Below are 23,048 nucleotides of genomic sequence, written 5' to 3' on the forward strand. Positions count from 1 at the left end.
CCAGCACGTGTTTTGGAAGGGCAGGGGTCCCTCGCTTGGCCCCCTGCACAGGGAGCGAGAGAAAAAAGAGAAAGTGGCCCGGAGACCGGGCTCTTTCCAGACCTGACCACAAACGGTGTCTGCTCACAACCAAAGGACCTGGCCCTTCCTTGGGCTCTGAAGACAGGAAGCAAGAGGAGCATGTGGTTTATAGCTCAACGCCCCGCGGAGGCTTGTCTGCCACCCTCAGAGTGGGCCTCTCTCTTCTGTGGTTTCTTTCCAGCCTGGGACCCGACTACGGACAGTCACTCACGGCCCCTAATGAGCACACACGGCAGAGTCATCCTCTGGCCAGAGCCGAGCCCTGCGCCAGCGGCCTCACTCTCCCGCATAGAAGGCAGGCGGACGGTCCCTGCGGAGGCTCCACGGGCCTTCCGGGAGGCCACACAGCCTGCAGGCATGAGGCAGGTCAGAGCTCAGAAATGCCAGATCACCAGTGTTCCTGCCGTGTGGACGTGACGCCGAGGAGCTGGCCTTCTCCCCGCCCCACATTCTCCCCGCTCCCTTGGATCTCAGACCTCCTCAGAAGCCTGCATTTGCCTGCCGTTCTCAGAAGTCAAGCAGTTGATCACGTCCTGGTGGCCACCGTCACGGCTTCCCCCCTGCTTTGCGGAGCGCCCCCTCAGTCTCCTCTGACCCGTTGGCCGTTTGGGGCTCCCTGGGCTGGTGGGCGTGGGTGTCCCCGGGGGCTCGCAGCCTGCAGTCATGCACGCCCCAGCCGCCACGGGGCACCCAGAGCTCCACTTCCCCCTCACCGTGCGTGCCTCCCTAAGGCCATGACGCAGGCGCCCCTCCCCAGGAACATAAATGTGCCGGTTAGAAATGTAACAACTGTCAACAACCTGTCAAAGCTCTGAGTCCGTTGTGAAATCCACGACAGCTGTACTCAGAGAGCGTGAAGATCTCCACTCTTCATCCAGAGAAAATTGGAACTTTCACTCTCTCCGACAAGTGTTCTGAACTTATCTCTACACACAACCCCAATAAAACACAGACACACCCAGCGTTCTGCACACGGACACACACACACAGCCCTACACACCCGTGTGCTCATCCCAGGCACGTGCCTCCCACAGCATGAGTGGTAGTGTGCAGCCCGCACCCCCGCCACAGCACCCAGGACCCTCAGCAAATGCCCGGTGGGCCTGAGGGCCACTGACGTGCTCCCCGGGACCGCGCAGGTGAGGGAGCACCGGCCTGACCACAGGGGTGGGCGCTGGGGGCCCCAGGAACCTGAGGGCCCGCTGGAGACCCAAATCTGGCCGAATCGCAGTCCTAGAGACATTTGAGGAGCGTGCTGTGAGGAAGGGGGCATTTTCAAACTCCAGTGTTGTTTTTGGTGTTGTCCATCTTACTTGTCATAAATCACAACCCATGCAAAGTTACGCAAGCATGGGCAAAGTTATGATGTGAACGTCTGTTTGTGCACGTCCTGGGAGAACCACACACATGCACACACTCACACGTGCACGGAGCGCTTAGTGTCTACCTAAGCAGGGCCTTGCTTCTTTCCCATATCACTGCAGGACACTGTGACCCAGGCAAACAGCTTTATTCTTCATGATGAGAACTTCCCGAAAGACCCATGGACCGGTCAATGGAAACCATCCACAGAGAGTTTGCACACTAAGATTCTGGGGATCCTTCAGTTTGCTGCTCTCTGGAGCCCCGCCTGTCACCCCGTCCCCACCGAAGCCACCTTACACTGGAGGTCAGATGCGCAGGGGACTCTGGCCTCGCCACCCCTTGGAGGCTCTGGGGCGTAGGCCTCCCTTCTGGGGCCAGACGCTCGCTCCCCTCACGCGCAGGTGCTGGTGGTGGGGAGGTCTGGGGCTCTGGCACCGACGCTCATATGCAGACCTTGGGTGACTGGGCTTGTGTCTCGACAAGCATCTTATTTTCTAATTGATCTTTTTAAATCATAAAACCACCTGGATAAACATTACTAACTCCCTAATAAAAATAAGTCAAAACAGGGAGGCTGAGTTCCCGGAGTGGCTGAAGAAGAGCAGGGCCGCCGTGGCCCCACAAGGAAGGAGGACGGGGAGCTGGGAACTGGCAGAACGCAAGTCCATCAGTGCCCTGAAGGGGGAAAGCACGGCAGTTAGGAATCGCAGGACGGAATCAGATCAAGAGCGTGGCTCTGCCCTCTCTGCCCCAATCTCCACCCCTCATCCACTGTGTGGGTGTTTTGCTGCACCAAGCTGCCCCCGGATGGCCTGCTACGGGGTCGTGGTAACCCCAGCCTGCCACCTGGCAGTACCAGCAGACACCGAGCCGGTGCCGGGGCCGTGGGATCCTTCCTACCCCTGCCCTCCAGTCGCCAAGCCACCGACACTCGCCGAACTGGGACCAACCTTGAGCATGTTGTGCCCGTGACATCTTGTCAGCCATCTGAGGGATCATCCCTGGTTGATCCGTCACCATAGCAACTCGAAAGCTCCAGAAAAGCCAGCCTTATGGTATCTCCCGATATGAAGGCTCCATTTTCCAAATAGCAGACGTGCCTCACGCTAACTGCACAGGCCCCAGCTTTCAGGGCGCGGGGATGCCACCTGCGGGCCGTGGCAGCAGGGGGAGTTCCCTGGCGGGGCCACCCCACTGATGCAGATGACCCAGTGTCACTGGCGTCACGAGCAAGGAAAGGGCCCCGTGGTGGCTTGGCTGCCTGAGGCCTCAGCATCACCATCTGGGGCTGCTGGGCGTGGAACATCATGTACCCAGCACCAAGGTGACCCAGCCTGCCCCCCCGCAGTGCACTGAGGGACGGGGCCGCCCGGGGTGGGGGGTGACGGAGCGGCTGTCATGGGACACCAGCTTTGCTCAGCAGCCCTCCCAGGCCCATCCACGTCCACAGCCGGTGGTCGTGAGGATGACACGAACATGCCCACACCCATGGAGGGCTTGCGTGTCGAGCAAAAGCTCCTGGTCAGGGCTTCCGATTATAGATGGCATCGCGACAAGCCAACCTGTGCCACCTCAGTTCTTCTCCTGGCCACTAAGATGGGCAGCAGGCTCGTGCCAGGAGCCCAGGCTCAGCTGGGGGGTTCTCACGCAACCCCCGTGTTATCCCCGCGACAGCTCAGAGACGTTGGTGTTGTCCTGTCCATTTTACAGATGGCAAAACTGAGTCTCAGGGCATTAGATCACAGAACCCAGATTTAAAGCCCCCGTGATTAGAGCAGTCAGATTAGATACAGACGGCCCTTTTTTAAAGTCAAATCTCAGACACACAACAAATAACTTTAGTGTAAGTATATCCCAAACATGGCATGAGACACTACTTCTATCTGCTACATCTGGGGACTCGATCACATTTAAAGCAAGTAGCCATCCACGGGCTAGGATGTCCATGCCAGTTGCTGGCTGGGCTGAGCCATGGACGCCCCGAGTGCTCGCTGCTCTGGGCCGCCTGCACCACCGCGGAGGACTGGCCGGAGCTCCAGGCTGTGAGTCCGCCCCGGCAACGGGCTCCCTTCCTGAGCACCAGGCACCAGAACCCCAGGTCACGATGGCTGTGATGCGGGCGCCCCCAGGTGTGTCCAGACACCCAGCACTGCGTGTGTATTTTTCAACGCTTGATAGCAGAAGCTGGACACATGGGGCAAGAAGGGCTCCTGGCCAGGAACCAAGACGGGGGCCCTAGGAACGGCTTTCTCGTGCATGAATTCCTGGCCCCATTCCATTCCTAGCATGAGAAAATTCCTCGTTGGCAGGAAACATAGACTGGGATGATCCCAGGTCACCCCCCATTCCCAAAGACCCCGGACCAGGGACGAGCAGACAAAAATCGGACTTTGCGGGGATGACCCACGCGCACAGAGAAGCGCCGTGCTGGCTCGCAGGTCCCAGGGCTGGGGGCACAGTCTCATTGGCCGAATGTCATCCTGCCAGGATCCTAGCCCCCCACCTGGTTCTGCCTCAGGGGTTGGGGAGAAACTGGACAGTGATCCACCCGGTCATCCATACTAATATGTGGAGAGGAATAATCCCCCCAGTAGGGCATCTCTGGGGAGGACCTGCAGACCAGAGGAGGGGTGGGCTTTAGGTTTGGGGGTGTAGGGCTGTAAGAGACCCCTCTCTTGAGCTCTCCTATTTAGAGTGGGCACCCGGACATCCCCACCCATCGTCAAAAACTGACACGGAAATTCCGTCCAGGCTGTCGTCCAGCCCTCCAAGTTCATCCGCGTACTCTGGGCCAGGGTGGGAAGGACTGGTGACCACAGCGGGGGGAGGGCAGGTGCCAACTGACCTCAGGACACCCACTACCCAGCCCCTGCTGAAGCTTCTTCCAGTGCCCCCTTATGCCAGGATGGAGGAGGTCAGGACGGTGTCTCAGGGTGAGGGGGACCCCTGAACGGGTGGCAGTCCATGGGGTCTGCAAGGTGGAGGGCTTCCTGAGATCACCCGACGACCTGGCCAGATGGGACGCGGGGGAAAGCTAGTGGACAGGCGTACAGTGGCTGGCGCCACATGACCAGGCTCCACCCGAGGGTGGGCACACACGGGGGGAGGCTTTTGCTCTCTGGATAAGCAATGGTGATTGGAGTGGAGAGTACCCCGCGGGAGTCGGCCCCTGCAGGGAGTGGGCCGCATCAGGCGGCAGCCTTGGGGGACAGGGTGGCACGCTCCGCGGGTCATGCCGTTGGGGCCTCTTTGTCACCTCGTGGGAATGCCCGAGCCCTATGCGTTCCCACTGCAGACAGGCCCCGATTCATCTCCAGCTCCCGTGAGGACAGGGAATGTCAGTTCCCAGTGGCTCAGCGGGCTGAGAGCCGATGTGTGCGTGACCATCTGTGCCCCCAATGCTGTGCCCCCACTTCTCCTACAGAGCCGTCTCTGGTCTTTGCTGAGCCCCCAGAGCCCGCTGTGCCCCTGGCATGTCCCCTGGTTCTCCGCAAGGTGCTGCCCCGCCCCTGGCCCCATCGTGGTCCCCCCGTGCCTCTGCTCTCATCCGAGCCGCTTACCGCTCCCCTTACCACATTGGTTGGTTCACTTGGTTTAAACTCGGGCTTCCATGCCCTTTCCACGGATCTCATCACGGGACTCTCCCCGTGGCACCAGCCTCCCATCCACCTGGTCCTTGGGCTCTGTGCGGTCCCTCCCACACCCAGCAGCCGTGTCACAACAGGACGTTACAGACCTGACTGGGAGTGACCTCCAAGGCTGGGTCTTAAAAGACATTGGGCCTGCCAGGCTGTCTGGGGGAATCCCGCCACCAGCCCCGCCCACGCCCACACAGCCCCACGGAGAGCCTCACACAGAGAGAATCCAACAGCTCAGCGTGTGCGTGAGCTGCCGACCACACCTTCAGATGAGACCACAACCCAAACCACCCAGCCAACTGCTCCCACATTGCTGACCCACAGAAACCAGGAGAGATCCTGCACTTTAAGTCTTAGAGTACTGAGTTAGGCAGGAGGAAGAAGCTGAGGCATTCTGCCACCTGATGATGGGAAAGGACAGTCCAGATCGTCACCTACATCCACACCCACACATGCATCAGAGGACTTTACGAAACCATCATATCATTTAAGCTAACACCAGCGGCTATCTTCAATAAATCCTAAAATCTGCACAGCTAAACATGATGGAGGTGTACTTCTCGGGCACATCCCTGGACCCATATAGGGTGCCACTGTCTGTGGATCTCCTCCAAGCAGTGGTCTCTGGACCCAAGACCTCTCCCCTGCTGGCTCTGCAAATCACTGGGCAGTGTAGACAGAGACCAGGGGAGGTCACATCCTCTTCTTAATGCTGTGGACCGGAAGGGACGCTTGCTGCACCCACTCCGGTTCCACTGGCGAGAGAGGTGAGGGCCAAGGCCACGTCCAGCCTGGGAGCCGCTGCCTGCAATGGCAGGACTCCACACAATCTTTGTGGTCAGCCGTCCATCTCTGCAGGCTCGATAACGGGCCTGCACCTGCACGATTCAGGTATGCCCACTGCCACGTTGCCTCCCCAAAGGGACATCATGCTGTTCCTATTTTCTCGCTTTTTAAAATTAGAACATATGCCAGGCCATTATAGCAGATGGACTCTAAGGTGAGCTCCTGATATCCACGGGAACACGGCGGAGGTGACGCGATGTGTGTGATTATGTCCCACAAGCATGTGAGAGTGTCTTGGGCGGGCGCATCCCCGCAGTCGGCGTGAGGAAGCATGAGGCCACGGGGCGGAGGCCACGGGGAGGAGGTCTTGGTCTGACAGGTGCAGGAACCCAGCAGCCGGCAGGCATGAGTGAGGAGGCAGGTGGGCGGTGGCTCGGATGCGACCGCAACCCCAGCCCACAGGGTCCTCTCAGGGTACCCAGCTGAGCCCCACCCGGACTGCCGCCCACAGACACAGTGAGACAGGAAACATGCCCTGTCTGAAGCCGCCCAGTTGGTCATCATGCTGTTGTTATGTGTCGGTATCACCAATGTCAGCATCATCCTGTGTCCGGGCATATGTACGCCCTTCTCTTTGAAAGCCACGTGTGCCCCCGGGGGGTGGTGCCACGGTGCATACTTGTCCCTGCTGGCCACGCGGAGATGCCCTCCGTCACCTCCCCAACCCCATGGCTCACAGCGAGCATCCCCGTGGCCCAAGCCAGCCTCGGTAACGGGCCTGCACCTGCACAATTCAGGTACGCGCACTGCCACGTTGCCTCCCCAAAGGGACATCATGCTGGTGGGTAGAGTCTCCACCATGCTGGTGGGTGGACGCCCAGAAGAACTGAAAGAACTGAACTTCACTGCCTCCATTCTGACCTCGGTCTGCACTTTTTATTAATTTTTCGTTCCGGCGCACCTATGAACTCAGGCAAAAGGCCCCACAGGCAAAGCATCCACTGCTGGGAACCGAACCTCCCCCGCAAGCAGCAAGGACTGCCCTGAGCCAGCAAGACCGCGCCCATGATCAGCCTGACCTGCACTGCCCACCTGCACACACCCACCGACCCCGTCCCACATTTTCCTGTCTTTCCAGCACTGGGGAAATCGTCTTGGAGATGTGGGCCTGCTCTCTTCCCTGCGTTGTCCTCGCTGAAATAAATTACTTTCTGGTCTCACCTCCCCTTGTGTCTCTGCCTTTCGATGCTGTCAGCGTTGAGGGGTCAAAGCCGGTCTGTTTGGGGACCGCGGAGCCAGGTGCTCTTCCCCTGAGCCCCGATTACAGGGCGCTGCAGTTGGAGGCGAGAGACGAGGCCATGCGCTCGCTGGGAGACCCAGCACAGCTGCAGAGACAGACCCTGGGGTGCCACCTCCCAGGGAGAAAGAAGGGGGAGTTTTTCCGGGGGGAAAAGCCCACGAAGGGCTTGTTTTCCCTTAACGTTCTCCCTGGGGGAACGGTCTAAATGGGGACAAGACGATTCTTGGGTAAAAATTCACGTGAAGTTGAAGTGGTACCTCCACAGAGACACATTCGGGAGTTTCACGGAGGCCTTTCTCCCTGTGCGCCCCACGGTCGCTGCCTGAGTGAGGCCCGGCAGCGGTGGCCGGGGTCGTGGATCCCTCGGAGGCTGTGGGGCCGCCCGAGGCCCCCGCCCCGCCCTCTGCTCTAATCCCTGTCCCTGCTCCACGCCCCGCCCTCCCTTCTCCTGGTATGTGCGAACCCAGGAAAGCCGCGAAACAGAAGAACCGGTGAAACCTTTGCCAGAGACCGCGTCCACTTACCCACTTACGGCCGGCGTATCGTCGGAGGTGACACGTCCTAAATCATTGCTGGGAGTGTGGCCAGAGGAAACACCCACGGAAGACAAAAAGGCTGCTGGCATGAATCATTCTTAATAATCACAGCGTCTGCAGTTTCAGGGCCTGGAGCTGGTCCTCCCGAAACACACCTTTAATGGCCCCGCTCCCCGTAAACGTTCACACTGGCTGGGAAGGCACCACTCCCATCCGACAGATGGTGGAAACACCGCGCCGACCCACCGGCTCGGAGCAGCCCGGGCCCCGGGGAACGGTTTCCAGCCGGAGCCGGGAACAGCGCCCCCCCGCCCCCCCACAGCCCCCGCTATCTGTGTCTTTCCTATATCCCTCTCCCTCTGCCTTTCCTTCCTCTGTCCCCAGCTCCCTGCCGAGTGCTCCTACAGGCCAGCGAGTTCCGGTTGCTATAAAGGGGGTGGCCAACAGACGCTCGCCACACTCCATGGATTTCAGGAGATTCCGTCTTCCTCTCCCCTCCCCCGGCCGGCCGAAAGACTACCCAGCCCCCCCCCCCCCCGGGGGGCATCCTGGCTCTTTGATGGCACTGCGTACACTGTTCAAATCCTCATTATTTTGAACCAACAGGTGTTGGTTGGCGAGGATGTGGAGAAAGGGGAGCCCTCGTGCCCTGTGGGTGGGAATGCAGGCTGGTGCCGCCACTGTGGGGAACGGTGTGGAGGCTCCTCACCGTGTTAAAAATAGAGCTCCCCCACAATTCTGTGATTCCACTTCTGGGTATTTACCTGAAGGCAACGAAACCACTGTCTGCAAGAGCGTCTGCTCCCCCACGTTCACGGCAGCATCGTCCACCAGGACCGGTCGTCCAGCATGGGGGGCGGGGACGGAGGAACACTGCTCAGCCGTAACAAAGGCAGAGCACACCTGGAGGTCAGTGTGCCAAGTGGAAGGAGCCGGAGAGAGAAAAAGCCTGCGTGATCTCCCCTGCTCCCGGGTGAAATCTGAACAGGTAAGAGGGAGCACAGGACGGCGGGGGACTGGGGACGCGTCAGTCGCAGGGTCCACGGCAGCAGTTACGCGGGGGGACCCGGCGACCAGCGGCAGCCCTGTGCTCACCGCGTGCACACCCATGGTGACCGGCCGGGGGAAGGCGGGTCCAGAGCTCGGCTCCAGCCATCATGTCCCCGGCATCTGTTCCTTGCATTACTGTGCCCGACACCCTAAACGGACAGTTCTTACTAAAATGTTCTAAGTTTAAAAAATAAACTAAAACAACCAGCTTGGGTGGTGATTTTAGGGGCACAGGTGCTGAGTGTCCCGTGCTCATTTCTATACCCAAGATGTCCCGCGCCCACGGACCAGATAGCCAGGAGACATGGGTAAACAGAAGAGGCAGGGCCTTCACCTCCTGGGACTAGAGCCACCTGTGAGCCTCTGCCTGCTAGGCTGGGGGTGGGGGGCGAGGGAGGGATGGACACCCCAATCCCATCTATCGCGAGATCGACCTGTGGCGGACCCCAGACCCAGCGCGCATGCACTCAGGCGGTAAATCGCTCGTGCTGGTCTCTAGACTGGCCTCCTCAGGTGGGAGGTGGCCCCGGTGGCCCAGGTGACCCGGCCTGAGCCCCCCTGCTGCGTGGGGAGGCTTGGAATTAAATACCCCTTGCGGGGAGAGCCTGGGGACTTCCCGATGCGTGCGGAGCCCCTGGCACCCCTCCCCACCCCTGGCCTGCCTGGGCCCAGGTGAAATCAGCAGGGACCTCCTTGCCAGCACAGAATCATGCAAAACAGTACACGCCTATTGCTTCCATTTGAGCATTTCAGTAGGTGTGGATGCAGGTGGTGGGTGACCCCAGGGAAGTCCAGTCGGTGGTTCGAGCTCAGCTGCCCTTGGCTCTCTCGCCAGCCCTGCCCTCCCCAGAGAAGCTTCTAGATGCTGGGAGGGTGGGCTGAGGGTGGAGGGCAGGGCGACAGGTCTGCTCTCTTGGCTTGGCCAGGGCCCTGAACTCCCAACAGCCCGAGATGACGTCTCTGTGCAGCGGCCCCAGCAGCCCCCTGAGACGCAAGGCCCAAAGGTGCCCAGTCAGCAGGGGCAGCCTCCCTACTTCCCAGTGATCCAGCCCAGGACCCCTCGGCGCCACGGCCAAGACCCAGGCTGCAGAGGCTAGAGAGTGGACTCCAAACAACCTGCCACACACAGGTCAGGCCCTGGCTGCACTGGACAGCCAGGTGGACACCGCGGGGTGTGCTCCCCGTGTCTCTGTGTGTCTCTATCTCTCTGTCTCTGTCTCTCTCTCCATCTCTCTCTGTCCCTCTGTCTGTCTGTGTCTCTCTGTTGGTCTGTCTCCATCTCTTTCTCTCCACGTGGCTGCCCTCAGAATCTAGCTTGTCAGGTGGAGACTACCTGAGCAGGTGTCCCAAGAGCCGTGTGGCCTCCTGAATGGGAGCCTCAGGAGTCCCACAGACCCAGAGCCCGCCTGGGGAGTGGTGGGGGTCCCCCAGGAAGAGGTCGGCACCCCAAAGCTCCGCCACCCACCCCAGGACACAGCCGCCTCACCAGATCCTCTCCCGCCTGCACACAGCCTCCGCAATCCTCAAGGCCTGAGGGCAGCTTCCGACCTCCTCTTCCATCTGGAGGTGACACCCTCCAGCTCCCCTCCACCTGCCCCGTCTGCTGACAAACAGTGTTTACAGGACGAGGGATGAAAATCATATCAGTTCAGCTTGGTTGGAAAGGAATAAATATGTCTGTGCGAAGTAATGCCTACTCAGGCTGAAATCCTGTGGATATCTCCAAACAAGTGGTTTGGGCTGCAAGTATGAGAAAGCCCATCTCGGGGGTGCTTACATAGTAATGCACTTAGTGGGGTCACAGAAGAAACGGTCAGACCTGGTGCCATGGCCTGACCTCCTGTTTCCATTCCCAACAAAACGGCCTTTAACCCTCGTGCTGGCCACCTCCTGGTTACAAAATAGCTACCAGAGCTCCAGGCACGACACCAACGTCCCGGACTGGAAGGAAGGGGCAAGGGAAGCCTATGGAGCCTCCGGATGATTTTTTTTTTTTTTTTTTTTTTTGCCTCGCAGGGTTCTGTTCATCCCCTGGAACAATCAGTGGTAAAAGAAAGGGGGATTATTGCTGTGTCTAGTTTAGACTAAAGGGGCATGGGAACCCTCTCTCTGGGAGCTCGAGGGCTCTTGGCCTGCCACATCAATTCAGAATTGGGTTCCTCTGGCAAGAAAAGAAGTGAGGATCACCAAGGAGGAAGAGAACAGTGTCTTCCACGAGTCTGGGACTGGGTGGCGAGTGTCCCAGATATTTAACTGGCTCCCTATTTCCGGCAGGGTCTATGTCTGGAGCGCAAATCTTGATTCTGTTTGGATTAGAGAAGGAAGAGCATGAATACATGAGCAACAAGGCCAGTGGTAGCTCATCATTTGAAGCCCGCATCCCACACTTTCTCTTTGAAACAAAAGAGAAACTTTTGTTTCTCTTTGAAACAAAAACAAAACTCCGCCCCCGGCAGAGCCCCGCTGAGACCTCGATGGCCTCGCAGACCCTGTCCAGCAGGTGAGGTGAGGCCAGGCCAGGAGGATGCAGGCAGGGCCAGCAGCAGCCGCAGGGGTATTGCCAGGGGACCCAGCAGCTGCAAGGTCTCTGATAGCTGAGAGCCACTGGTGTCCGGAGCTGCTCAACACTGTCTCTCACTGAGTCAGAGTGCCTGCCTGGGATTCCCTTCAGCCTCCAGAGAGTTTCTCGTCCGCAGAGGCTGTGGGTTCCTCCAGGACCTCTCCCCGTCTTCAGAGCCCAGCTGTACAACTGCAGGCTCAGCACAGGGGCATGCCTCCCACCCACAGGCCGAGGCCGGCAGAAGCAGCCCCGTGTGTGGACACCCCTGCCCAGGAGAAGGGGACAGCCTCTCCGGGAGCCCCCCAAGTTGGGGATCAGCCTGCACACGGGACTTCCAGCAAATCTGGGTCAGAACCCCGCACAGAACTCTCTCAGACTCTGCCCCACCCGTCAGCAGGGTTTCCAGGCCGGCGTGGTTCCTCCACAGGAATTGGGGGCTCCACCCGGCAGACCACGGAGATGGTCCACCCATCCTCCTTGGCTGTCTCAGAGGCTGGACGCACGGACACGCGTGTGTACACAAGTTTTGAAACCGGGCCCCAGATAACGAGCGTGCGTTTCAGTAGGGACCTCCCAGGAGGCATGACTCCTGAGCAAGGCTGGGCCCCCAGGGCTGTGCTTCCCAAACCCAGGGTTCCTGGGGGACAGGTCCCACTGGGGCACCCTGTCCCCCCAGGGCAGACTGACAGTCGTCCTTGGTCTGTTTCCAGGGGGGTTTCTCCCTTGTTGCCTTCCTTTGCTCTCTCTTCCGTCCCTGAAAGGGCCAAAGCCTCTTAGGGGACCTGATCCCACGGAGGAACGGGGATGAATTCATGGTAGACATGCGTGAAGAAACCCTGCCGAGCCCAGGCGCTTCCCCTCGTCCAAACGGGCTCCTGGGCGAGGAGAGAAGCCTCAAATGCAAAACAGAAGGAAGCAGAGGGGTCCTCACGTCCCTCTGTACAGCACATCCCTCTCCTGGTGCCTCCTAGAACACCCATCATCCCGTATCCTTCTCAGACCCGGCTGAAACCTGCCTCCCTGCAGAGCCGGGGTCAGATTCCAGCACAGACACACTTACAAGTGCCTGAACCCCGAGGACGTGAGCTCCTCGCGGTGGAGGGGAAGCCGTACCCTCAGGGGAGGAGGCCTTCCCTCCTACACCCACCACCTCCAAGCCTGGCTCCCCGAAGAGCTGCTCCCTGGCCCCGGGCGGAACAGTCCCGCAGGCTGTGCTCTGTGTGTTGGGAGGAGGAGGAAGCCGAAGGTCTCAGATAGAGGAATCTTGCCTCACAGAACCAGGAAGGGCAAGTCCAAGCAGCACGGGCCCTTGGTCTCAAGGGTCACCCCTCACTCACAGGCATCAGGCACAGCCCCTGCCTCCGGCTATAGAAACAGGGTGGGGCGGGGGAGCAGAGGGGCTGCGGGTCCCACTCGGGCCAGCTGCAGCGCCACACACTTACAGGTGAGTGAGAATCGGTCACTGCCCGGTGAAAATAATGTGTAAACCATCTCAGCGAGTTCCCTCATCAAGTGTGCTCTTTACAGACCACGGGATGAACCTAGTTTCTGCTCTGAAGGCAGAGCCAGCGGGCGACTACAAGGTGACCTTCATAAAGCGGACAACACCGCGTGTGGGGGGCATTCTGGGGCTCCTCCTCTCCGGCAGGGCTGGTCGGGCGGGACCGCGGGGGCCCGTTGTCCTAGCGGAATGCCCATCGGGGCTGGGACAGGTACCTGAGCCATGAGGAAGCCCACCCTCCATGTCCCCTGGAGAACACATCTAGACGGATGGTTGCTCCTCTCGAAACTAGATTTGTTCCAGAGCAAACTTTGCTGCCTTCCGTCCATCCGCAGTGAATACTGTACGCAAGACAAAAGTCACCGCCCCGCTCTGCCACGGACTTCCTCGTTCAGCCCTGCTCCACTGTCCCAGGCCGGTGGCACATCCGCGGGGCGGCACCCCGGAGCCCTCGGGCCATCGGCACAGCCACGGGGCGGCATCCGAGGTCCTCGGGCCATCGGCACATCCGCGGAGCAGCACCCAGGGCCCTAGGGCCATCCGCACATCCGCGGGGCGGCTCTGCACTTTCTTAGCCAGAACGCAAACAGCGTCCTGCATCACAGAAGCAGCTCAACACCAGGATAGCCCACTCTCTGCCCCTTCTCCTGAAACGCTTTCAGGGGCAGGATTTTGTCCGTCCAGATTCAGCTGTGTGGCCCTTGGAGCCTTTGAAAGGTGGTGTGAGTACTTCAATTTTTCCCTATCCACTAAAAATATTTGTGTTAGAAAAAGAGAGGCTTTGGATGAGAGGCTTCTTTACTAAATATTTCTGTATTAGAGGGGAGACTATTTTGAGGTTTCAGGATTGAATCCTGCCCGAGTCCCTCTGGTCACTTCTGTGTCACTCACCACAGGCATCAGAGAAAACAGCAGTTTTTTCCGAACGTGTCGTTAGAGGCCAAGCATCCCAATACAGCGCTGAGGACCAAACCCCCATCCATAGGCAGGAGTGCGTTCATTTCCCATTCTGAGCTATACAGTTTCCCGAGCGTTCTGGGAATGTGACCGTTTGAGCAGATTGTGGCAACAGATGGGGAAAAATCACCATCTGATTTTTGGCGTGACGTGGAGAAATAGAATGTGATGAACAATAATGAGAGAGGCCGCGTTCAGCCAGAAAAGGCAGTCTGCAAACTGTGAGGCTCAATGAGGGTCAAGGAGGCTTGAATCCTGTGAAGGGCACCTTGCCACCTTCCACACCCTGGTCCTGCTAATGTCCCCAAAAAGCCCCTGAGCTGGGCACATGAACCGTTTCTACAAAGTTCAGAACCTGTCCAAGAATGCAAGCGCTCCTCCGGGCGCACAGACCCTCAGCTCGGATCACATGGTAGGGCAAGAGACAGACCCCCAGGCCGTGACCTCGAGGGGAGCAAGGAGAGGGGAGCTGGCAGGGACTCCTGGGGGGGCTTCCCTCGCCAGCAGCCTTCATCCTGCAGGTGGGTTTTGGCTGTGTCCTCCTGCAATACGTTTTGTATGTTTTAAATACTTAGTGGTAAAATCTAAATATTTGCACACAGAGTTTACTCCAGTGTGTGGACCCTGCGCGTGTTCAGTGGGAACGGCGTTTTTAGCTGTCATTAGGCTTCCACGTTTAGGTGGTTGTCCTCTAACGCACATGAACGAGTACACAGGCGCCCTGAACCCTTTCAGACTTGCAGAAAAAACACTCGGTTTGGGTGCTTGCGGCTCCCAAATATGGACGGAGCTAAGAGGTGCCCGGGGCAGCGTGTGACCGAGGCACGGGGAGATGTAATGCTTCTCGGGGTCCGAGGCACAGGGAGATGTAATGCTTCTCGGGGTCCGAGGCACGGGGAGATGTAATGCTTCTCGGGGTCCGAGGCACGGGGAGATGTAATGCTTCTCGGGCTCTTGGGGCCAAGACTCCTGTTCATAAGGAATGACAGAGGGTAGCAGCTCCATAAACAAAGCCCCAGCTTCACCTGGCAGGCAAATACCTCAAGTCATTAAGTAGTATTTTAGGTACATTTAATTTACTGAATTATAAACACAACAGGCATGAGACCATCCATATTATGTCCAAATGAGAACACACAGAAACCGAGAAAATACACAGATGGGGCCCTGTGAAAATGAACTTAAACTCTCCAGGTGGTCACTTTGCTCTGGTGGGTGCATGGGGCTGGCGAGGGGGCCCACGTGGCCCCGTCAGGACCACAGAACCTGGGAAGTGGCACGAACCATGATTTTGCCTCTTGCTGGTGTGAGCCGAGAGCCCGAGGAAGGCCTTAGTCTCTGGAGCCCAGGCATGGGGAACTGGGAAAGACGGGTGCACGTGAAGGGGCCGTGTGGCCACATCAGGGCCCAGAGATGGGCTGACCACCGCATCCTGCCCTCCCCACATCCAAGCTGCCAGCCTGGGCCATGTGGGCCATCTCAGCGCCAATGGAGCACCAGCCTAGGGATGGAGAAGCTGAGGGAGGATCTGGTGGAGGCAGCGAGACCAGTGAAGGTGTGCAAGCTGCAGGGGTGTCCGCTGGTCCTGCCTCCACCCCTGCAAACATAGCAGCCTCTGTGCTTCACCCCTGCCTGCAGGGCAGTGTGGCCTAAGCTGACCCACACAGTGTGGGGGAGCCTGGCCCCGGACTCTGTCATGTTACCCCCTCCCACAGTCTGGGGGAGTCCAGCTGAGAGCCGCTGCCCACGCTCACACACCCGGCCCCGGCCCGCGCGAGGCCCCCACTTACCGTTAGCCCAGGAACCTGTCCGGCCCCCTGCACCTGCCATCCTCGCTTTCATTCCCATGGACGACAGACATCCAAGTCTGACTGGATACCTGGGAAGGCCGTCCACCGCCAGAGAGGAGCCAGCTGACTGCAGAGAAAACCTGACAGCTCGAGGGACCAGAGAGAATATCATGCACCTTCCAGCTAGCTTCCTCAACACTGAGAGCGACGGAAACCATGGAGGGGAACAAAGTGCAACTGAAAAATTAAGTGTTTAGGAGCAGCAGAGAGGTATCCTTAATTAGAAATGCATTTGTGAAAATGGGACGGATTGATGGCTGGAGACACGGGTGCTCGGAGGTGTGACTACATGAGCGTGGTCGCACGCGGACGCGGGATTCCTGGTAGTTATTCCCACGATCGCTACCCAAGTCGCTTTTCTGTCCGTCTGGAAGTTCTCATACGAAAATGCTGGGGAAGAAACGATCAATCAGGGCGTGAGAGAAGAGTTGACGGTAGCTAAAAGCAGTCAAGGACATTTGGGCGCTGGAAATGGATGCATGTCGCGATGTGCAGGCCAGGAGAGCAAAAGTCAAGAGTCAGGATGGTCTTGCCGCAGAGCTGAGGAGTCTTGGGCATCGCGGAGCCCTGAACGCGAAGACGGGGGAGGCCGGTGGCTGGGGCACTGGGTAAAGTGTAGGAACCACGTGCCCTCCCCGTCCTCAGAGACGCCAAGAACAGGGGAGGGCAGGGGCATGGAGGGGCCCGGCCTGCGGGTGGTGGGCTGACCCCTGCCTCTGTGCCCCACCTCTGTCCCCGGGGAAATGCACGGCCACAGAGGAAAGACAGAGGCGTGGCGGACCCCTGCCTGAGCGTCACACTGCGGGTTCTCAGCCACTCGTCAGGACGTCCGGGCTCACGCCCAACAGCAAGCCCAGGGTCGCCGCCAGGGCACACTTAGAGCGGAGAGAGAGAGAGACACAAACGAATCACCTGCACGGGAGAGACGACCTGACCAGTCCCAGTGGCGAACCGGAAGGCCATCCCCGAGCCGCCACCGAGTGTCCACCCCAATTTCACCATGAGCACACCTCGCAGAGCCTCGGGGCCCCCTGGGGGTGGGGGCACCGCCCCAAAACGAGGGAGCCAGCCAGGACGGGCAAGATGTGGGTCCACGGAGCAGGGATCAAGCCAGGACAGAGGCAGTCTGGGGCCAGGACCTCAGACGGCGGCCCAGGGCTGCCAGGCCAGGAGCCGCGCAGGAGGCAGCATGTCTCCGGGAAGAAACGGGGTCACAGGTAAAGAATGGCCTCAAACTGACCAGACAGAATACCTCTGCTGGGTGGAGGCGTGGGCTCCGGAGGAAGAGCCTTAGAAAGTGCAGGAGAACACAGGGGAAGCTTTGGGGCAACCACAAACGGGGCGCGTGGACAAGGGACAACAGCAGAGCCCACCTGTGCCCTGGGCTGGGGACATCCCTCTGCAGCCCACATCCGTGGCCCGGGATGCCATTCCCGTCCCCGGTACGGTTCTGGCCGTCACCCCCCTCTGCAGGCATGATGACTGCTGACGAGTGATCACACACATGTTCTTCCCACATGCTGTTTTTATAGACGTCAACCCAGAAATGTCACAGTGGAAAAAGTAACCCCCGGCAGGTGGATGGGCCAAAGAGAAGGTGAGCGGGCGAGAAGGGAAGCACAGGATGTCAAGGGGTGCTTGTCTCTCATCTCACTCGGCGACACCACCGGGAGCGAGGGGAGAAGCACCCCATGGGCCCGGCTTTGGACAATAACAACATGTTCTCTAAACTGTATTCTCCAATATGCTGTATTCAGCGTATCCTCTAAACTGTAGCAGGGACCAGAGATGTGGGCAGCTGGGGGCTAAGTCATGTCTCGTGCAGAGACGCCATCAGCCCCCGTCCACAGCTGATGAACCAGGAGACAGAGTGCCTTCTGTTGGGCAGCCGCCGGCATGGAGAAGGGGGTTTTCCACAGCTCGGAATGGGAGGCAGGGTGAGGAGTGTTTTTAAGTGTCCCTCAATGTTGTTGGATTGAACCGCTTTTTCCCCTTGTGCACATGATTTTAGGAGGAACGAAGCCGAGCTGGGTGCACCCGCAGCAGGGTGAATGGCAGGTAAAGTTTAAATCCGACAGTCCCACTTTTAAAATAAATAACAGACAGCGAGAGAGAAACTGAGACCAGATCTTGTAAAGAGCACGTGCATATTCACGTGCTTGTCTGAGGGGGAGCTGGGGCCAGAAGAGAAAGCCCCAAGGTGCTCAGGCTGCACGCCCTGGAAGGTGGGGGGATGGAGGGCTGGCCGTTCCCGCTTGGTTTGCTTCGCGTGCGTCTGTGTGATCGTTCTAAAGCCCGCGCGGACCAGATCTACACGCTGCACACAGGCTTCCTTTTGGAGCTAAGCCTTTCCCTACACTCTCCTTCTGCATGTCTGCCTCGCTCTTGGATTTTGCCTCCAGAATAGAAAAACTCACCTTCATTTTGGTGGTAACTCCATCTTAGCGAACATACTCTCTTTCAAAATGACTTTGGCTCCATTGAGTAAAATACCAGACAAGCACTTTGCCAGCAAGTGGGGAGAGCGGGAGTTCATGGTGGGCACCCTGCTCCCGAGGGAATCAGGCCGGGGGCCAGGCAGGGCAAGGCTGTCCCCTGGCCAGAGGGGACGCAGTGAAGAGACAACTCAGGAGGACGGGGCCGGTGAGGAGGCCCCAGGTTTTCTCTCTTGCAAGAAGCCAGCTCTGGGTGCTGTCCCATCCCTGACCAACCAGAGGGGAGTCTGGGTCAATGAGTTTCCAGCTGACGAACTGGTGGCCAAGGCGGGTGCGAGGCCAAGGGGCGGCCGCGGTCCTGGGGCAGGTGGCTTACCCGCATGCGATCCGATCCTTGTCCGTGTCTGCACAAAACCCCTGATACGTCGGTGTGCCGAGAGGCACACGTTCAGGAAGCCCGGACGCCACGGTGTAGATCCGGGCACAGCCACTGAAGAATAAACACAAGCCACCGGACCTGGTTCGGACCATCACCTTCCTGGACAAGGAGGCCAGCGCGCCCGGCCCACATGTTTGTATCGTGGAAGCTCGAGCCCTGGGCCGTCAGGGGCACGGCGCCACCCACCAGCATCCTCTGCCCCCCAGGCTTGCTCCCATCGGGGTGGGGGGGTCTCGACTTGACGGAACACACTGACTTTTGCTGTGCCTACCCCCAGAAGAGGGACTGCCCGGTTACAGAGCATAGGCCCATCCACCTCGGAGGTGCTGCTAAGCCTATTTCCGACACAGCTGTACCATCCGTGCTCCCGCGTGCTCGTCCGCACAGGGTGCTGTCAACTTTAGAGTTCTAGTGGGCCGGTCGCTGTGCACGTACACTTACGACGATGATAATCACACCAGAGCGTGTGTGCCAGTTCCCAATTGTGCACACTCGTGTCCAGTTTCCCCTTCCTTCATGCAGTACGCGGGTAGCCGGGCATGGTCGCCCAGCTAGCGAATGCATGCCCGCGCGCCCCTGCAGCTCCCGGAGGCCCCGGGACCAAGTTCTGGCCAACGCTATGGGACAGAGCTGGTGCGTGCACTTCCTGTCCTGCTGAGTTTATGAGCATATGGCCTTCCTCCCTGCAAGTGGAGGATGGTGCTTCTGGCCACGGACGGTCTGCCTGGCTACCTCTGGCAGTGTCATATAAGAAGTAAATAGATGGCTACCTTGGTGAAGCTGCTGTATTTTAGGTCTCTTTATTATGGCAGGAAACCGTGCCTCCAAAGGAATGCACTCTGATTACACATTTGCCCTCTGGTTCTAACGCAGCTGGACGCGTGCTGGTCCTGTCTGCTGAGGACCATCTGTTCACAAGGGCGCTGCTCCCACCCAGCCCCGAGAGGTTCTGCGAGATGCAGGACCATACCCTGCCACAGGCATAGGCAGGTGGCCCAGGTCTGACCAGTCATGGCTCCCCAGCCTGTTCGGGGTTATAAGTTCATGGGTTGGGCCAGAGACCTGATCCAAGTCTTTCCATGAGACGCGCCGTAGGGTGAGAAAGAGTCTTTGTCATTCTTGTGGATTGTGGCAGGAGAGTGAAACCCACACACAAGCGGAACCAGAGGCCATCAGAGACAGGAGACGAGGAAGACCAACAATGGCTTCTCAGCCCCTGGATCTAGCTGTACCTGCAGCCCCTCTACAGGTAAGTAAGCCAAGATTGTAGCTGAACTTCAGTCACTCGCCACTAAGAGTCCCAACTCCTCTGTTAATAATAAAATAAACATGTTTGGGAGCGATTTTACATAAGCATTGTGCTAAGTTCTGGGCATCTGAAGTCTGGGGATATGCTTTAAAATTCATAATCTGGGGAAACTTTGGAGGGTCCGAGCAGATGGAATGGATGGGGAAAAGGGGCAACATTTTCACCCCCCACTAGCCTCTACAGGACATTTGGCATTTCCTTCGAGTGTCAGTGAGGCAACAGAGCCCAGCCCCGGCAGCAGGGTGTGTGACCTGCCCCCTGGCAGAAATCACAGATAAGCCCGCGTCTCAAAACACCAGCAGCTCTTTCCTGCTTCCAAATTGCTGGTTATCAGACCCGCTGCTCCAGTGTGTTACTCAACGTGTAAACAAAGCAGCAAATGGATCACAGTTTAAACAATTCTGATCAGCACAGTTCAGTATAACAGGTTTGCTTTCTAATCTTGCGTTTTATTTTCCACGTTTTAAAACCATTATTCCAAAAAGAGGTCAATAGAGGTCACTAAGCTCCGGAAGCTCAAAACGAAGACAAGACTGAAGAGGAACATACCAGGGAGCAACAGTTGTGGCCCCCGGTGTGGCTGTGGCGGACAGGTGTGCAAGGCGACGTGGCCAGAGGAGGGGCGCTCTGCCTGCCCTGGGTGCGTCGGTCGGGCTGGAGAAAGAATGCGGGGCAAGTCTGGGTGGTTAGTAACGCTCCACAGGGCCTTGCCAGGAGGCAGGGGCCGAGGGAAGTGTTGAGGCTCGCCAGCCAGCGAGGTAGGCGGCTGTGGGGGGCCGGGAAGGCATTGCTGGTGCAGGTCAGCCAAGGACGCAGCTCCAGGGAAGCTAATGGTCAGCTAGGGCAGCACGCCAGTGGTCTGTCTGTTCTGCCGTCCCCGATCTCCCTCCACTGTCCCCTGGTTGCAGCTGGGGAACTGCTGGGCGGCTTGTGCCCTCCCTGCTCTGGGGAAGGTTCCCCCTTTGTGTGCATGACAAAGCAAGGCCTCATCAACCAGGATGGGAGCTTGGGGACTTGGGAAAGAGTGTGAAGGCTAGATGATACTCCTTCACCAGAGGGAGTTTGTACTTTGTGGTCTGACAGCTAAAATACTGTGGGGTGCTGGGGACAATGGTGATGGCTCAACAAGGCTGCTGCCGGAATGCAGCCTTCTAGAAAAGAGCCCTTCCATCCCATGTGGTCCCAGGAGGGCCCTTCCTTTCCAGCTGAAGAGGGTGCTCTGACGATGACCCCGGGGACCCTTCATCTGAGGGGGGCTGCCGGGAGGTGGGCCTTGTGTGGGGCGGGAGATGGATGGTGCGGGGTGGAGTGGCACTCATGCACATTGTGGTTGCATCCAGAAGACATCTGCCTGGACCTGGCAGTGGCTTGGGCTCCCCAGACATTGCCTCGGCCCCCGAGGGCCTGTTTCTGCAGGGCCGCTGCTTCCCTTTGCTTGACAGCCGATGTGCTAAGGCCCGGGCTGGGGCTGCACCTGCTGGAGCTCAAGGAACGCAAGGCACATGGTCTTCTGGAAAACCCTTCCTCTGGTGCTCAAATACTCCCCATGTGGCCGTCTTAAAGCTGCTCCCAGCGAACGGCATCCATGCTCTGCTGCCCCAGGAGGCAGGGAGACAGAGAAGCGGGTGTCTGTCCTCAGGTCCATGCCGGCAAGGGTGGAAGCCGAGCATAGCCCGTGGCGCCGGGGCCGCCGCACGGAGCCTCCATGCATAGTGGATGTAATATCATCTACGCAATCATCATGCTTGTCCCCACAGAGAGGGCGTCGGAGACGTGCAGAGACACCCAGGAATCCCATCAGTTTGCATTTGTGGAGAAGCTCCAGGACAGATTGGTGGATGAGCTGTCACCGATGTGTGTCAGATTAGCATTGGGGGAGGGGTGCGGAGGGGGGTCAGAGGTGACAGAAGATTGCCAGCCTGTGCCCCAGGCTCATTTGACTGCTCTCATGTACGTGTGTAGGTCGTGCCATGATGGAATGGGAGCTGGCAGCAACAAGAACAAAGAGACAAAGTGGGTAACTCGGTGTGACCTGGGTGAGGCCACAGCAACAGGAGGCCCTCCAGGGGCTGGGGGTGGGAAGCCAGCCGCGCTCACCCTGAATCCACCCCTTTCCCCAGACGTACACAGATGAGGAAACAGGCCGGACAGGGTTAGGGCGTGCGGTGCTGAGGCTCAGGGTCAGGGCGCTAACGAGTCTCTGGCTTGCTGGGCCGTCCTCTGCCCCTCAGAGTGAGTGGGACGGAGTGCAGGGCACGGGTCTAGCAGCAGGGAGCGGCTCCTGAGGTCACCCAGTCAGGCCCCTCCCGCAAGCTCCCGCGGTGGCCCCAGGACCTGTCTAGACACTGGCTCTGAAGGACATGCTCCTCCAGGGACGGCGGCTCCTGGGGCAGGCGGGTCTGCCAGAAAGCGCTCACAAGGAGCGGAAATCTACTCTCCAATCTCATTTCCACCCGTCTGTCCTCCTTCTGCCCTTCATAACCCCACAGGGTAATCCTTCTTCCCGGACGGTTTTGCAAATATTTGGATTCCACCATCTTGTGCTCCACACACGTCCATTCCTCAGGCTGACGTCTCCTGATGTGTCAACCTCCCTCCCACGGCCTGCTGGTGGCCATCCTTGGGCACCAGGCAAGGGCACCGTGTTCCAGAGGTGTCCAATGAGTCAGGAATAAAGGGGAGCATCCCCCCTCCCATCTCTGCGATGCTCACAATTCTGGATCCTGAGAGTGGGTCCCTGCTCCGGGGCATGGGATGCTGTTAAAACAGCCCTGCCCTAATCTCTTCGCACCAGGTTTTAATCACAACGGGATGGGGATCTAGATTCACAGCTCCTCTGACCAGAAGGAGCTTGGAAAGGACTTCTCCCCACTTTCCTGTACAGTCACCCAGCACCAAACCTGGAGCACACAGCGTTGGGGAGCTACCCACCATTCTCTCGGCAATGCCCAGCCAGGCTCGGAGCCGCCCACCGTATCCTCACCTTGGGGAAGGCAGGATGGGGCTCCCAAGGTCACCTTGGAAGCATGGAAGGCAAGAGGAACTGAAGCCTCTGAGATTCCAGGTCGTGAGCCCCGCCACCACCACACAGAGGGAGAGGGGGTGAGCCCACACTCACCCCTGCCTGCACCCTCAGCACTAGCTTCACCGTCTTAGCCTTTGCCGGCCCTTGTGGGTCCACGGGTCCTGAGGCCTGGCTCACGGGGAACTCTGTTCCTTCCTCTGGACAGCATCCCTCAGC

The sequence above is a fragment of the Zalophus californianus genome, chromosome 13 (genome assembly GCF_009762305.2).
Source record: "Zalophus californianus isolate mZalCal1 chromosome 13, mZalCal1.pri.v2, whole genome shotgun sequence".
NCBI classification, from domain to species: domain Eukaryota; kingdom Metazoa; phylum Chordata; class Mammalia; order Carnivora; family Otariidae; genus Zalophus; species Zalophus californianus.